Here is a 15,897-nt window from a genome sequence, read left to right as displayed (position 1 = left end):
TGAAGCATGCTATTGTCCCAACACTAGATCTGTGGCTCTGTGATTTCATCCAGGGGGAGAAGCAGGCCACAGACAAGAGAGCTGTATATCCCTCTCCAAAGGAAATTACTTCATTCGTAACTATGGATAAGTTCAAGCCTAAGGACATTCTCAAAAACAGCGAAGTTTTGGTAAAAGACTGAAAGACTCACTGGAGGTGAGTGTCTGATTTTCACAGGCAGTATATACATGTATTTTTTCCCCTTTCACTTAACCATTTTGAATATCAACTGTATAAAATATTATTGGGCCTAGAACATATAAAAGTATAATATTCCTGCTAATAACACAAAGGAGGTGGGTAAAAGCAAAGCCAAATTGGGCTAAGTAAATGAATATAGCTGGTACTTCAAATCCACAATATCAAATCAAAAAAATAAAAAACAGTAAATAAGGGGCAACTGGCTGGCTCAATAGGCATAGCATGTGGCTCTGATCTTGGGGTTGTGAGTTCAAGCACCATGCTGGGTGTAGAGCTTACTGAAAATTATAAGATTAAAACAACAAAAGCTATGATAGGTTTTCTTTTGTTCTCATACTTTTTTTAAAAATTTAAATTCAATTAATATATATTATTGGTTTCAGAGGTATAGGCCTGTGATTCATCAGTCTTACATAATACCCAGTGCTCATTATATCACATGCCCTCCTTAATGTCCATCACCCAGTCACCCCATCCTTCCATCCCCCTCCCCTCCAGCAACCCTCAGATTGTTTTTTTTTTTTTTAAGATTTTATTTATTTATCTGACACACAGAGACACATCAAGAGAGGGCACACAAGCAGGGAGAGTGGGAGAGGAGAAGCAGGCTTCCTGCGGAGCAGGGAGCCTGATGCAGGGCCTGGGATCATGACCTGAGACAAAGGCAGATGCTTAATGACTGAGCCACCCAGTTGCCTCCAGATTGTTTCTTATGATTAAGAGTCTCTTATAGTTTGTCTCCCTCTCTGGTTTCGTCTTGTTTCATTTTTTTTCCTCTCTTCCCCTATGATCCTGTTTTGTTTCCTAAATTCCACATATCCATGAGATCATATGATAATTGTCTCTGATTACTTATTTTTTTTTAAAGATTTTTTATTTATTTATTTGACAGAGAGAGAGACAGTGAGAGAGGGAACACAAGCAGGGGGAGTGGGAGAGGGAGAAGCAGGCTTCCCGCTGAGCAGGGAGCCCAATGTGGGGCTCGATCCCAGGACCCTGGGATCATGACCTGAGCCGAAGGCAGACGCTTAATGACTGAGCCACCCAGGCGCCCTCTGATTGACTTATTTTGCTCAGCAAAACAGTTCAATCCACGTCACTGCAAATGGCAAGATTTCCATTTTTGATGGCTGTGTAATATTCCATTGTGTATATATATACCACATCTTCTTTATCCATTCATCTGTTGATGGACATCCGGGCTCTTTCCATAGTTTGGCTATTGTGGATACTGCTGCTATAAACACTGGGGTACAGGTGCCCCTTCAGATCACTACCTTTGTATCTTTGGGGTAAAAACCCAGTAGTGCAATTGCTAGATCATAGGGTAGCTCCATTTTCAACTTTTTGAGGAAACTCCATACTGTTTTCCAGAGTGGCTGCACCAGTTGCATTCCCACCAACAGTGTAGGAGGGTTCCCCTTTTTGTTCTCATACTTTTTAAAAGACAAGTAACACTTCTCTATCTCATGGGATTTTAGTATATATGGAAAGCTGTTTCTCATTAGATGTATACATTAAGCTCTGGATCAACCACTAAAAATAGGTGCAAATCATTTATCTCATAAGGGGTTAAATATCCAAAATACATAAAGGACTCCTACAACTCAGTAGAAAAAAAGACACAATCCAATTAAAAAATGGGCAGAGGATCTGAATAGACATTTTCCCCCAAAATATAAATGGTTAACAAATACATGAAAAGGTGCTCCATATCATTAATTGTCACAGAAATGCAATTCAAAACCACAATGAGATACTGCCTTATACCTGTTAGAATGGCTGTTATCAAAAAGACAACGAATAACAAGTGTTGGTGAGATGTGGAGAAAAGGGAAACCTTCTGCACTGTTGGGAATGTAAACTGGTGCAGCAGCTATGGAAAACACTATGGAGGTTCCTCAAAGATTTAAAAATAGAACCACTGTATGATCTAAGCAATTCCACCTCTATTTATCTGGAGGAAATGAAAGCTTTCAGAAAGATTTCTGCACCCCATATGTTCACTGCAGCATTATCTAAAATACACAAGGCATGGAAACAAAATAAATGTTCACTGATGGTTGAATGGTTAAGGAAAATTTGGTGTGTATACAGAATGGAATATTATTCTGCCATAAAAAGGTAAGGAAATTGTGCCATTTGCAACTACTTGAATTGACCTCAAGGGCATTATGCTAGCTGAAGTAAATCAAAGAAAAATACTCAATGATCTCACTTATATCTGGAATTAAGACTTAAAAAACAAAACAACCTCACAGATACAACATAGTGGTGGTTTCCGGGGCAGGTGGCGGGGGGGTGGAATGTGGGTGGGCGAAATGGATGAACGTGGCCAAGGAAGGTACAAATTTCCAATTATAAAGTAAGTCAAGAGGATATTAATGTATAGCATAGTAATTATACTTGATACTGTGTTGTATGTTTGAAAGTGGCTAAGATGGTAAATCTTAAAAGTTATCAGAAGAAGGTGATGGATGTTAACTGAATTTATTTTGGTAATAATCATTTTGCAATATATACATATATTAAATCATGTTGTACACCTAAAACTAATGTGTTACATGTCAATAATATCTCAATAAAGCTAAAAGAAATAAAGAACAATGGTGAAGGCAACTGAAAGGCAAATATATAATCCAATAATACTGTATTTTGTGTTTGTTGTTCCTCCTTTTTTGCGATGTCTTTAAAGACCTGTGTAAAACATAATTATAAACCTATTTAAAGGGCACACAATGTATAAGGATATGATCTGGGACTAAAACATTAGAAAAGAAGGTTGGAGCAGTTATAGGAGCTAAACTTTTCTATACTATTAAAGCTAAATTGCTGTACAGTGAAGGTTTGACTCAGCAGGTCTGAAATGTTTAAGCCCTGCCCATTCCAAACAAAGTGTAGGCCCTTAACCAGCTCCTGGTAGATTACCTCTAGTCCCTGGAATATCTGGCATTTAATGATTTTAATCTGTATCCTGTCACTGGAAAAAAAAAATGAGTACAATAGCTTTTCTGATGTCTGTGAATCCTTCTGGCAAATCATTGAAACTGAGGGTGGTCTTGGGACCCCTGAATAGGTGGTTTTATTTCAAACTAGTTCATCATAAATACAGATTTTTAATTGAAATCTACAGGATAAATGCTAAGAAAATGACTAAATGGTATAATGAATAGGAAATAAAAAAGGAGTGAAATGATAAACTACAAAAAAAATCAATGGAACAGAAAGGAAACCAACTAGGGACAGAAAAGTAAAGAAGATACAGTGTATATAGAAAACAAGTAGAAAATGGTAGAAGCAAGTCTTCAGTTATTACATATTAAATGCAAATGGATTAGACTTTTCAACTAAAAGGCAGAAATTGGCAGAATGGGTAGAAAATATGGTATAACTGTATTCAATTACAACAAACTGATAACAAATCCAAATATATAAATAGGTTGAAAATAAAAGGATGGAAAAGTATATTGCATACCGTAGTCATCAAAGAGCTGGATGGCTATACTAATTATGAGACCAAATAGGCTTTACGTCAGTACTTCTTACAGGAGACAAAGAAACCTCATATGTTGATAAAAGGGTCTGCCTACAAGAAGACACAACTATGAACACATACGCCTTGAAGCAACAATTGACAGGATTGAGGGGAGAAATAGAAAGTTCTTTTTTATTTTTTAAGATTTATTTATTATTGGGGCACCTGGATGGCTTCAGTTAAGTGGCTGACTCTTGATTTCAGCTCAAGTCATAATCTCAGGGTTGTGAGACTGAGAGCCCTGCGTTGGGCTCTGTGCTCAGTTGGGAGTCTGATTGAGATTCTCTTTCCCTTTCCCGCTGCCCCTCCTCCTGCTTGCCACACGCATGCTCTCTCTCTCTCAAATAAATTTTTTTTAAAGAAAAGTTTTGCCTATCCATAATAAAATCAGAAATAACAGAAAGAAAAATGGGAAACTCAAAAACATGTGGAATTTAAACAAAACACTCCTAAATAACACATCAAAAATGAAAAGGGAAACTGGAAAATATCTTGTGAATAACACAACATATCAAAATTTATGACAAGCAATTAATGATTAGAGGAAAACTTTTGAAGCTTAAAGTGCCTATAATTAAAAGTAAATATCTAGGGGCACCTGGGTGGCTCAGTTGTTGGGTGTCTGCCTTCAGCTCAGGTCGTGATCCCAGGGTCCTGGGATTGAGCCCCGCATCGGGCTCCCTGCTCAGCGGGAAGCCTGCTTCTCCCTCTCCCGCTCCCCCTGCTTGTGTTCCCTCTCTCACTTTGTCTCTCTCTGTCAAATAAATAAAATCTTAAAAAAAAAAAAGTAAATACCTAGGTCAAATCTAACCTCCCTCCTTAAGTCACTGGGAAAAGAGTAAAGATATCAAATAGGAAAAATACCCCAAAATAAATGAAACTGAAAGCTAGTTTTATGAAAAGTTTTTAAAAGTTCACAAATGTTTAAAAAATCTAGAATGACTGAAGAGAGAAGACTCCCATTACTATAATCATAACTGAAAGAGGGGACAACACTACCAGCTTTACAGAAATGAAAATTGATTACGAAGGATTAAAATGAACAATTGCACAAGAAATCAGAAAACCCAGATGAATTGGATAAATTCATAGAAACACACAAACTTTCAAATTTACTCATGAAGACAGAATATTTGAATAATCTTAAACAAGTAAACTGAATTAATTATTTTTAAAACTACCCATAAAGAAAAGCCTAGGTCTGCATAGCTTCACTGTTAAATTCTATGAAACATTTAAAGCAGAATACTAATTCTTCACCAACTCTTCAAGATGTAAAAAAGGAGAGAAAACTTCCCAACTCATTTTATGAAGCCAATACTAGATAGTAATATCAGAAGAAGACATTACAATAAATGGCAACTACCGCTATATCTTTTATGAATATGGATGCAAAAAATCTAAACAAAACACTGGTAACCTGAATCTAGGAACATATAAAAATAATTACATACATACCTTGATTGAGTGGGATTTATCCCTGGAATTCAAAATTAGATTGTTAATCTAATGTGATATATCGTATCAGTGTAATAAAAAATAAAAACTACATGACCATTTTCATACATGAAGAATAAGCATTTGACAAAATCCAACACGCTTTCGTGACAAGAGAGTGAATTTAGGAATAGAAGGGAACTACCTCCACATGATAAAATTGACAGCTACCATTAGACATAGTGATCTTACCCCTAATATCAGAACAGGACAAGGATATATAAATCTTATTGCCTCTTCTTCTTTTTTTAAATTTATTTAGTTGAGAGAAAAAGAGTGAGTACAAGTGGGAGAAGCAGAGGGAGAAAGAATCTCAGACTCCGGCTGAGCACGGGGCCCCATGGTGGCTTGATCTCACGACCCCAAGATCACAACCTGAGCCAAAACCAAGATTTAGACACCCAACCAACTGCGCCACCCAGATGCACCCCCCCATTGCCTCTTATCATCAACATTGTTCTAGAGGTATAGCAAGGACAAATAGGAAATAAAAAGAGGCACGCGTAGTGGAAAGAAGGAAGGAAAATAATCTCCATTAATAGATGACATGACCTTGTATACAGAAAACCCTAAAATACTGACTGTAACACTATTAGAACTCAGCAAGATCGCAGGATGCAAATAAATATGCAAAAATCAATTATATGTTTATACATTTGCAATAATAATCTGAATTAAAACAATTCCAAGGTGCCTGGGTGGCTCAGTTGGTTAAGCGACCGACTCTTGATTTCAGCTCAGGTCAAGCCGGAAGTCTGCTTGAGATTCTTTCTCCCTCACCCTCTGTCCCTCACCCTCGCTCACACTTGTGCACATGTGCACTCTCTCTCTAAAATAAATAAATCTTTTCAAAAAAAGGAAAAAATAATTCCATTTATAATAGTATCCAAAGGAATGAAATATTTAACAAAAATGCAAACTGTGTACTTTAAAAAAAAAATTAGTAAAAGAACTTAATTTTTTTTTTTTTTTTAAGATTTTATTTATTTGACAGAGACACAGCAAGAGAGGGAACACCAGCAGGGCGGAGTGGGAGAGGGAGAAGCAGGCCCCCCGCAGAGCAGGGAGCCCGATGCAGGGCTCGATCCCAGGATCCTGGGATCATGACCTGAGCCGAAGGCAGACGCTTAACGACTGAGCCACCCAGGTGCCCCAGTAAAAGAACTTAATTAAGCTGAAAGTCATCCCATGTTTATGAACTGGACTACTAGACAGTAAGATCGCGCAATATTCCTCAAAACAATCTACACATTCAATGTAACCCCTATCAGAGTCCCAGTTGGCTTCTTTGTAGACACTGACATGCTGACTTTTTTTTTTTAAGATTTTATTTATTTGTTTGACAGAGACACAGCGAGAGAGGGAACACAAGCAGGGGGAGTGGGAGAGGGAGAAGCAGGCCTCCCACGGAGCAGGGAGTCTGACACGGGGCTTGATCTCAGAACCCTGGGATCACGACTGAGCCACCCAGGCACCCCTGACATGCTGACTTTTAAATTCATGTGAAATTGTAAGTGATTCAGAATAACAAAAATATCTTGAAAAAAAAAAACAAAAACAAAATTGGAAGACTAGCAATTCCCAACCTAATCAAAGCAACTGAATGTTGCCATAATGTTAAATATATTAATCAACAGAATGGAACTGTTTGGAAATTAAACCCATGTATCTCTAGTCAATTGATTTTTTTAGGATTTATTTATTTATTTTAGAGAGAGTGAGAATGGGTGTGGGGGGGGAGGGCAGAGGGAGGGAGAACGAGAATCTCAAGCAGACTCCTTGCTGAGGGGTGAGCCTGACTCCGGGCTGGATCTCACGACCCTGAGATCATGACCTAAGCCAAAATCAGAGATGCCTAACTGACTGAGCCACCCAGGTGCCCCATTTTTGACAAGAGCACAAAGACCTTTCAGTGGGGAAAGGACAGTCTTTTCAACAAATGGTGCTAAGAAAACTGGATATCCACATACAAAAAGAATGAAATTAGACTCCTTCCCTCACAATATATGAGAATGAACTAAAAATTGATCAATGACCCAAATGTAAACCTAAAAATATAAAACTCATAGAAAATATAGGAGTAAATCATCGTGACCTTAAATTCAGCAATGGATTCTTGGGGACACCAAAACACACATAACAAAAGAAAAAAATGGAAAAATTGGGCTTCATCAAAACTGAAATCTTTTGTGTATCAAAGAACATTACTGGAAAAACTGAAAGGACAATCTACAGAATAGAAAATATTTGTAAATGATATATACCTGGCAAAAGATTTCAATAAACATTTCTCCAGAGAAGATACATAATTAATAAGCACATGTAAAAAAAATTCTAAAAATCGTGATCAGGGAAATGCATTTCAGAACTGCAATGAGAGTGACAGCAGCAAGATGTCAGACTTGAAAGCTCCAGATCCTTGTTCCCTTACAGAATCAAAAAATAAAAAAACTAAAAACAAAATCCTAAGAATTGGCTAAAATAATTTTCATATGAGTTTTAGAAATCTAAAACCTACAGCAACAAGTAAATGCTCAATCAAGTAAAACCAGACTGAAAAAGTAAGAAATTTTGTGAGGCTTTTTACTTCCCCTTACCCCAATGCTGGCACAGTAAGGAAGAACTGTCCTATTTCACAGTTCCCTCCTTTTGGCTGAAAGTAGCAATACAACTCATTTGCAACATTCCAGTCTGTCTCTGGGCTGCCTAATAGACTTTTCTCTCTTTTACCTGAGTTGGAGTTCAGACAGGTAATAGTGGCACAGCTTAGATGTTAGGCTGTAAGGGCCACAGAAGTCAGTGGCAGGCACCATGGTTCACAAAATCTGCAGGGGGACTGTAGACCTGTGGATGCCTGGGGCAGAAGATTACAGGGAGAGAAATACAATAGAACCTGTAAGGCCCACAGAAGATGGGGTGAGATTCTTTAGAAATTGAGACATTTATTATTTTAAAAAATATTTATTTATTTATTTGAGAGAGAGAGGCAGAAACTTTAGCAGACTTCTGCGTTGAGGGCAGAGCCTGATGCGGGGCTCAATCCCAGGACCCAGAGATCACAACCTGAGGGGAAACCAAGTCGAATGCTTAACTGACTGCGCCACCCAGGTGCCCCTAGAAATTAAGCAGGTGGTATATGAGGAACACTGAGCAAAGGCACATATACAGGCATAGGCACAGTAAATACCTAGGGGAAAAAAAACTAAGAAGACCTTGTGTTTTCACCCTGGGCTGATACAAGGCTCAGAACATGCCCTACTAATGCCCTACTTCACTAATAAGTGAAGGCCTAGCCCACCAGTCTGCAAAGACTGAGAGAGGTAGCTGTTTTATCAAATTCCCAGTTTTCAACAAAATTCATAAGGCATGCAAAGACACAGGAAAACATGATCCAATCAACAGACCAAAATAAATACCCTGAAGCCATTACTGAAGAAATAACAGAATCACTAGACAATGAGTTTAAAACTATCTTAAATATGCTCAAAGAACTAAAGGAAAATTGACAAAAGAGTAAAGGAAATTAGAAAAATGACATGAACAGGGCGCCTGGGTGGCTCAGTTGGTTAAGCAACTGCCTTCAGCTCAGGTCATGATCCTGGAGTCCCGGGACCGAGTCCCACATCAGGCTCCCTGCTCAGTGAGGAGTCTGCTTCTCCCTCTGACCCTCCCCCCTCTATGCTCTCTCTCTCTCATTCTCTCTCTCTCAAATAAAAATAAATAAAATCTTAAAAAAAAAAAAAAGAAAAATGACATGAACAAATGAGAATATCATCAAAGAGAAATTCAAAAAATAAAGAACCAAATTCTGGACCTGACAAATCTAGTAACTGAATTTTGAAATTCCATAACTGACTCAAAAAAGCTGATGAACGAATCAGCACACTTGAAAACAGCTCACTGGTATCAAGTCTGAGGAGTTTAAAGGAAAAAAAAAATGAATAAAAGTCAGTGAAGCATCAGGGACTTATGGGACATTGCAAAATAATACCTGCATTACGGGAGTCACAAAAGGAAAAGAAAGAGAGAAAGGAACAGTGTGATTATTTGAAGAAACAATACCAAATACTCCCCAAGTGTGAAGACAAGGATTTACAGATCCAAGAACCTCAATGAACTAATAGTAGCATAAACCCCAAGAGATGCACACCAAAATACATTAACATCAAAATGTTGAAAAACAAAGAATATTAAAAGCAGCAAGAGAAAAGACACTCATCATGTACAAGGGATCCTCCATAAGACTATCAGATTTTGCAGCAGAAACTGAAGTCCAGAAGACAGTGAGATGATATATTTAAAATGCTAAAAGAGGGACACCAGCTGACTCAGTCAGTAGAACATGTGACTCTTGATCTTGGGGTTTTGAGTTCAAGCCCCACATTGGGCACAGACATTACTTTAAAAAAAAAAAAAAAAAATTAAGGGCACCTGGGTGGCTCAGTCAGGTCTTGATCTCAGCTCAGGTCTGGAGCCTACTTAAAAAAAAAAAAAAGAAAAAATTAAAATGCTAAAAGATACCCCGTCAACTGAGAATTTTATATGTGGCAAAACTGTTGTTCAAAAAAATGAAGGAGGGCACCTGGGTGGCTCAGTCGTTAGGCGTCTGCCTTCGGCTCAGGTCATGATCCCAGGGTCCTGGGATCGAGTCCCATATCGGGCTCCCTGCTCTGCGGGAGGCCTGCTTCTCCCTCTCCCACTCCCCCTGCTTGTGTTCCTGCTCTCGCTATGTCTCTGTCAAATAAATAAATAAAATCTTAAAAACAAAAAACAAAAAAAACCAAAAAAATGAAGGAGAAATTAAGACTTTCCCTAGATAAAGAAAAACTGAGGGAATTCATTATCACTAGACATTCTGTACAAGAAATGCCAAAGGGAGACTTTCAGGTTGAAATGAAAGAAGCTACAGAGTATCTCAAAGCTATATGGAGATATAAAGAAAATAGTAGGGGAAAATATAAAAGCCAGTATTTTTGTAATCCTGGTTTGTAACTCCACTTTTTGTTTTCTACAGAATATAAAAGATATATGAATAAAAAATAGTTATATAACTATCTACATTAATGGGTACAAAATACATAAAAATGTTAATTCATGACTTCACTATTCTAAAGTGGGTGAAAGTGGAACTGAAAAGGAGTACAGATTTTGTATGTGATCAAAGTTGATACCAATTTAAAATAGATTTTTGTAACTTTAGGATGTTATACATACTTCCCATGGTAACCACAACCAAGATATCTATAGAACATACTCAAAAGGAAAACAAACGGAAATCAAAAAGTGTCATTATGGGTACAGAGCTTCAGTTTAGGAAGGTGAGAAAGTTCTGGAGATGGGTGGTAATGGTTGCATAACAATGTAAGTGTACTTAATGCCACTGAATTGTAACCTTAAAAATGGTTAATATGATAAATCTTATTTAAATATATTTTAGAGTAAAATACTACAATGAGATACTACTATATACCTACTAGGATATCTACAAAGAAAAAGTCAGATAGGGGCACCTGGGTGGCTAACTTGGTTAAGCATCTGCCTTCGGCTCAGGTCAACATCCCAGGGTCCTGGGATTGAGCCCTGTGTCAGGCTCCCTGCTCAGTGAAGAGTCTGCTTCTCCCTCTCCCTCTGCCCCTCCTCACAGCTCGTGCTCTCTGTCTCTTGCTCTGCTCTCTAATAATAAAATCTTAAAAACAAAAGAAAAAGAGAACAAGTGTTGGAAGGATGTAGGTAAATCAGAACGTTCATATGCTATTGATTGGAATTAAAGATAGTGTGGTTACCTTGGAAAACAGTCTGGCAGTTTTTCAAAATGTTCAAAATAGAGTTACCATATGATACAGCAATTTAACTGGTAGACATATAGAAAAGAAAAACAAAAATGTACATCTGCACAAAAACTTGAAGACAATATTCTTCGCAGCATTATTCATAATAATCAAAAGGTGGAAAACACCCAGATGTCCTTAATATCATGACTGGATAAATGTGATGTGGTATAGCCATACAGTGGAATGTTACTCAGCCATGAAGAGGAGGGAAGCACTGATACGTGTTACAACATGCATGAACCTTGAAAACATGTTAAGTGAAAGACATCAGACACAGACAACATATTAGATGATTCCATTTATATGAAAAGTCTAGAAAAGGAAAAACAGACAGAATGTAGATTAGTGTTTTCTGAGGGTTCAGGTATGAGGTGGAAAATAGAGGGGTAAGGAGTTTCTTTTTGGGATGATGAAAAATGTTCTAATATTGGTTGTGGTGATATGTGCACATATCTGAATATACTATAAAACACAACGGTACTGTGAATGGGTGAATTGTATGGTATGTCAATAATACAGCAATAAAGCGGTTATTAAAAAAAAAATGGAGCAGCAGGAAAAAGTCCATTAGTGGTTCACTGACAGGAGAAGCAGATTCCAAAGAAGCCAGAGCTAGGAGAGATAAAGGAGACTATCTGACTAGATGTGCCTTACAGCTACCAAAATGACTTGAACGGACACAATTTCTTTCTCCTTCTATCTTCCTACTTTCAAACTCTCTTGCTGAACTCACACACAATATATTCAATAAGAACAATGGACAGACCTCCGGGAACAGAGTTCTCCAATAATGGATTCAGAGCAGAGGACCTTCTGCATTGATGTAGGCACGACAATGCAGCAAAAAGGTTTCTAGCCAGTCCACCATTTGGTTGATGTAGACTGGACGTGGATTTATGACACTCATACATTCCCTGGGGAGATCTTCCTCCCTCATCCACACCTTCTAGAGCTGAGACGGGATGACATCATCCACACTAGAACCTCTTGCCTGGCTACCACAGACAGAAAGTAGAAAACAGAACTAACAAAGCCTAACAAGCTTTGATACCTGTATTTAAACCTTGCCACAAAGGCTTTTGGACTCCTTGTTGTATACATTCCTGAAAGAGGTATGATCAATCTTCAGGTATGGTAATGGAGTTATATTTTTTCTTCTTAATTTTATTAATGTTTGCTTTATATACTTTGAAGTTATGCTTTTGTCAAAACAAAATATCATTATCTTCCTCTAAAAATAATCCCTTTATTATTATGAAATATGCTCCTTTATCGTTCGTAACACCCTGGTTTCAAATGTACTTTGGAGATACCAATATAGCTTTTATCAACTTTCTCATAGTATTAGCATACTGTATCTCTTTATTTTTATTTTTTATTTTTAAAGACCTTATTTATATATTTGAGAGAGAGAGCACAAAGGGAGAGTGAGAGGGTGAAGCAGATTCCCCCATGAGCAGAGAGCCCAATATGGGTCTTGATCCCAGGACCCTGAGATCATGACCTGAGCCGAAGGTAGACGCTTATAGAGTCACCCAGGCACCCCTTTTCTATTTTTAAACTTCAATATATCAGGATCCTTTTATTTAAAATGTATCTCTTATTAAAAGCAAATGGCTTCTTCCTTTTTTTTTTTTATTCCAATCTGTCTTTAGTTTGGAGAGTTTAGTCCTTTTACCTTTAAAGTACTTTTTACAGGATTTAATAAGCCTGTTACCCTTTTGGTTTTCTATCTGTCCCATCAGTACTTAAGTACTCTCTTCCTCTTTTCTTGACTTATTTGGATTAATCAAATTTATTATCCCATTCTATTCCACTATTAAAATTTCTGTTATACATCCTCATATAATTCTTTTAGTGGTTATTTACACTCAAGCATGTACTGTCAATCAGAGCAAAATTGTACCAATAAGTGAAAATTGATAGGGAAGGGGGGAGAGTGTTACTCCTTTTATGTATAAAGCACAAATATACATACAGCACATAAAGAGATACACAGGGTACATCTGTGGTTCTAAATTGTCATGGGCATACTCAATTAGCAAAAAAAAAATGTCTAAAGATGTTTCCTCTGGAGGGCAATAAGGAAAAAGTTTGCCCAGGGCCCTAGGCCACAATTGTATTAATTTGACCTCTGGAGGGGCTTGAAACTGAGAAGCTAAAGTAAACTACATAGTTGTTCCCTGCCTATGTTTTTGACCCTCAATAAAAACCCTGGACACCAAGGCTCAGGTGAGATTCCATGGCTCACTTCACATGTGTTCTTACAAATTGTTGCTGGAAGAATTAAGCACTGACTGTGTGACTCCACTGGAAGCTCACATCTAGTTTTTCCTGCTCTTCAGCCTATGTGATTTTTCTCCTCACTAATATTAAACTATATCCTTTCATAACCACCCTTTTTCCTAATTCTGTAAGTCCTAGCACATCATCAAATTTAAAGACGGTTTCTGGGGAACTCTGACAAACCATGGCTTTAGTGTAAACTGGTCAAAACCTTATAGCTTTGGATTTGTCTCTATGATATCTCTCCTCAACAACTACAAGGGTGCACTGTCTCATTTTTTAAATAGTCCTTACCATACCCTACCATAGTTTTAGTCCTACTCATAGTTTATATTTACATGATCAATTATAAACAAATTAAGGGATAGAAGCTATGTCTCTTTAATGCTAGTATCCCAAGTTACATGAACAATATTGGCATATTGTAGGCACTTAATAAATATCTGATGTTTGACTTATAAATGCGACTTCTAGAAATTCTTAAGAAACATAAAATTCTGTTATAAAGATCTACATATATTACAAAGTAGTTTATGATAATTCTAAATAAGAGTAGGCAATGGGCTAAATAAAGTATGGTGAGCTATATGTTATCAATATCTGTAATATTTGACATTGATCCATATTAAATGTTGATGAAAAACATTTTTTGATGAATTAGTGAGACAATCAGATTTAAAAAGTGATTGGAGGTTGGATCCTGTCATAATAAAGAACATAGGATCCATCATCCAAAATTCAGGTTGTTAACTTTATCTTTGGTTGTTATTGTGTAACTTTTTACTACATTACTTAACTGACTTTATTTCCTCATCAGCAAAATGGGAAGAGCAACAGTGACCTACCTGAAAGTGTTCCTGTATGTATCAAATGAAATAAAACATAAAGCACTTTCAGTGGCATATAATAAACACCTAATTACACCAAGTATAAGTTGCCTATTAATTAATGAACTTGTAAAGGATATTTCATGTCCCCTGTTTCATTATTATTATTATTTTTAAAGATTTTATTTATTTGAGAGAGAGAGAGCACGAGGCAGGGAGGGTCAGAGGGAGAAGCAGACTCCCCGCTGAGCAGGGAGCCTGATGTGGGACTTGATCCTGGGACTCCAGGATCATGACCTGAGCTGAAGGCAGTCGCTTAACCAACTGAGCCACCCAGGCACCCTCATTATTATTTTTAAAAATTCCCTTTGTGCTTCTCCTTTTTCTTACAGTAAAATTCGAGATTCTTAAGTCTGTGCTTCCATGTCATGTTAACTCATTTCAGTGTCCAATCTTCAGATTTCAGTTCTTCCTCATTAATAATATTTGTCACAAAGATTCTCAAAAAGCAAAGGAAGACATATATTCTTGCCCTCCACATAAAGCTGCACACATATAACTAGCTCAAAGAATCTGATCTAATAAGTGACAACTTGAGCATAATAATAAAAGGCTCAATCTTGTTTCTATGTCCAACACAGGAGTTACTGCATACTTATTTCTGTTTCTATAAATCTGTCCTTTCAAGTATAATGTATATAATGATGTATGTGTGACACTTGGATCTCCCAGTTCATTCCTATGTCCTATGAAAGAAACCATCTCTAAAAAATATGGAATTCTGAATAGCAGTCTTAATTCATAATTTGTTCCCCTGATAACTGAAATTCCAAAAGTCTTGAATACTTAGATGTGTCAAATCACATGGTGACCACTGCCACTATCTACTTATAACTACATGCCTAGACATTCGATAAAACTGTAACTTTGTCTCTTTTATGTGGCAAATTCATGTGCCAAATTTCCTGTTGGCAGAACAAAATAAAAAACATACCCAGCTGCAAATACCCTCAACAAAATAGCAAAATGAATTCAACAATATATTAAAAGGATCATATACCATGATCAAGTGAGATTTATTCCAAGGATACTAGGATGCTTCCACATCTACAAATTAATCAATTGACACACAATGAAGGATTAACAAAATGAAGGGTAAAAAGATAAAAAATTAAGGATAAAAGCCACATGATCATCTCAATAGATGCAGAAAAAGCATTTGACAAAACTCAACATCAATTTGTTAAAAATGCAATAAAGTGGGTACTGAGGGAACATACTTCCAACATAATAAATGTCATATAAGACAAACACATAGCTAAGATCACACTCAATGGTGAAAATCTGAAAGCTTTTCCTCCAAGATCAGGAACAAGAAAGGATGCCCACTCTTACCACTTTTATTCAGTATTAGAAGTTCTAGCCAGAGCAATTAGGTAAGAAAAAAAATTAAAGGCATCCAAATCAGAAAGGAAGACATCGAACTGTCACTATTTGCAGAGACATGCTATTATCTATAGAAAACGCTAAAGACTACAACAAAAACAAAACAAAACTCTTAGAATTAATAAACAAATTCAGTAAAGGTGCAGAATACAAAATTAATATACATAAATCGGTTGCATTTCTATATGCTAATGATCAGAAAGAAATTTTTAAAACAACCCTATTACAATTGCA

The 15,897-nt window shown here is 36.9% G+C and overlaps 1 protein-coding gene across 9 annotated transcripts in view; it reads right to left on the bottom strand.

Moving 5' to 3' along the window:
* ZNF529 (zinc finger protein 529) overlaps positions 1 to 15,897 on the bottom strand; it is an 82,515-nt gene that overhangs the window by 8,812 nt on the left and 57,806 nt on the right. Inside the window, exons 3-5 of one of the 9 annotated variants that reach the window (XM_078063305.1) lie at positions 10,797 to 10,959; positions 8,004 to 8,127; positions 5,235 to 5,256 (exon numbers count right to left, since the gene is read on the bottom strand). The exons of 3 other annotated variants lie outside the window; for them this stretch is intronic. The gene's annotated coding sequence lies outside the window, so the exon portion shown is untranslated. Of the gene's footprint in view, positions 1 to 5,234; positions 5,257 to 8,003; positions 8,128 to 9,704; positions 9,749 to 10,796; positions 10,960 to 15,897 lie in introns of all 9 variants that reach the window. 5 more of the 9 variants (XM_078063306.1, XM_078063307.1, XM_036068066.2 and 2 more) reach the window with 5 other exon arrangements.

Source organism: Halichoerus grypus, chromosome 15 (assembly GCF_964656455.1).
Source record: "Halichoerus grypus chromosome 15, mHalGry1.hap1.1, whole genome shotgun sequence".
NCBI classification, from domain to species: Eukaryota; Metazoa; Chordata; class Mammalia; order Carnivora; family Phocidae; genus Halichoerus; species Halichoerus grypus.
The sequence above is the reverse complement of the archived record's forward strand: the minus strand, read 5'-3'. Positions and strand labels throughout refer to the sequence as shown.